Genomic DNA, 2,244 nt, shown 5'->3' with positions numbered 1-2,244 from the left:
TTCTATCTGAGCTTTCACCTTTCTGATTTCCTCCCTACATACTCTAGCGATGCCCTTGTGCTCTTCCAAGTTGTCTGCCTCTTCTTCCAAAGGTGGTAAACTCTGTCTTTTTTTTGTTTCTTGGAGTCTCTGTGACAGCTGCCTATTCAGCCAAGCTGGTCTCCTTCCCCTCCGACTCATCTTACAGCACACAGGGATGGCCCGTTCCTGCATCTTTAACATTTCCTTTTTGAGAAAAGTCCAGCTTTCTTGGACCCCTTTGCTCTTCAGGACCATCCCTGCCGCTGTTGGTGGCCCCTCAGCAGCGACCTCAGTGCCAGCACCCGCCGTGAGCCTCCTGCTGGCCCAGCAGCTCCTCGGGCAGGGGGACCTCACTCGCGCACAGCCCAGCGTGGGCTGCTGCCGCCGCGGGCTGCAGGGACACCAGGTTCCTCGGCAGAACTGCCCCGGCCAGCAAGGGGCTGATGACGTCACAACCAGCTGCGCGGCCTGGCCTATCAGGGGCTGCGGCAGCAGTGACGTCACCAGCCGACGCCCACGCGTCAGCACAGAGCCAGCCCTGCAGAGAGCAGGGGCCTCCCGGCAGCGTCCCCGCAATGGCCTCCGTGTCCCTGCCCGCTGCTGAGACACCCCTGGCCTCACAGGCAGCGCCTGCTGCTGCCCCGGCAGCTCCGCGCACACAAGGGACCTCCCCGCGTGTCTGCACCAGACCCCGCTGCCGGCCGCGCTGCTGCTGGGACAGGGGCAGCTCCAGAGTCCAAGTGACCTCCCAGTCAGCAGCAGTGCCATGCGCCTTCCACCGGCCTACTAGGTGCTTGCAAGCATTCACTTGACCATGCTGACTTTCTGGCAGAGCTCTTGTGGACCAACCAAGCAGACGGGCTGCAAACCGTTCCTGTCCCTGCAGCTGCTCCGATGCAGGAGAGCTGCCACATGGTGACCTGCATTTTCATCCCCACAAAGGTGCCTTCTGTCTTGGAGGGCTGCTCTGACTCACACACGCCCTCATCAAGCCTGACTACCACAGGCAGACTGCTGTCAGAACATCTCCTGAGGGCAAAAGTTGCTGCTAAGCAGAACATGCCCTGAAGATCACAAGGGTGCAAAGCAGCTCTGCAGAGAAGGACCTTGGAATCCTGATGGATTACAGACTGACCAAGAGCCAGCAATGTGACCTTTGGCCAAAAAGGCCTATGGGACCCTGGCCTGCATTAGGAAGAGCTTTTCCAGCAGGTTGAGGAAGGTCATCCTGCCTCTCTACTCAGCCTTGGTGAAGCCACAAGTGGAATATGGTCTGCAGTTCTGGGCTCCCCAGTACAAGAGGGACAAGGAGCTACTGGAGAGAGTCCAGTGTGCGGCTACAAAGTTGATCAAGGGACTGAAGCATCTCAGCCATGAGGACAGGCTGAGAGAGCTGGGCCAGCTTAGTCTGGAGAAGAAAAGGCTGAGAGGGGATCTTATCAACATGTACAAATACCTGAAGGGAAGGTGTCAAGAAGAGAAGGGAAAGGGGGGAATAGACTCTTTTCAGTGGTGCCCAGCAATAGAATAAGTGACAATGGACACAAAGTGAAGCACAGGAAGTTCTGCCTGAATTTGAGGAAAAACGTTTTGACTGTGAGGGTGACAGAGCACTGGCATGGGCTGTCCAGAAACCTTGTGGAATCTCCTTCTGTGGAGATATTCCAAACCTGCCTGGGCACGATCCTCTGCAATGTGCTGTAGGTGGCACTGTTTGATTGCGGGAGTTGGAGGGTGGACTAGATCACCTGCAAAGGTCCATTCCAACCTGAACCATTCTGTAATGCTGTAAAATGCCTGCAGTGAAATATATTAACCTTTTGAGTAGTAGGGATCTGCCTGTCCCTCAGTTTGAGAGTGAGTGGTGCTCTAGTAGGAGTAGAAGGCATGCAGGCCATTTGAGAGGGCCAGGGAAATTCCCGGTCTGGCATGCAGCTGAAGCTCCAGAAGGATGCGGGTTATCACACTTCCTCCACCAGAGCAAGCACACTACATGCCTTGAGCCACCCCTGTCTCTTCCAATGTCACCAGATGCTTTTGTGTGAACAAGTGAATCCATATCCAGTGATTCCCTTAAGAACGTAGACAAGGGGCTCTCAAGTAGATGTCTGTGTTGTGCACACTTAGCTTGGCAAGGGGAATGCCACCTTCTATGTATTTCTGCAGTTCATGGAATTTAGTTGAACCTCCTCCAAGCCAGGGTCTTCTAAATAGGCATCGTGG

Source organism: Tinamus guttatus, unplaced genomic scaffold (genome assembly GCF_059628265.1).
Source record: "Tinamus guttatus ecotype Peru unplaced genomic scaffold, ASM5962826v1 Tinamus_guttatus_pri_ptg000990l, whole genome shotgun sequence".
Taxonomy (NCBI): Eukaryota; Metazoa; Chordata; class Aves; order Tinamiformes; family Tinamidae; genus Tinamus; species Tinamus guttatus.
This window is presented reverse-complemented; position numbering follows the sequence as displayed.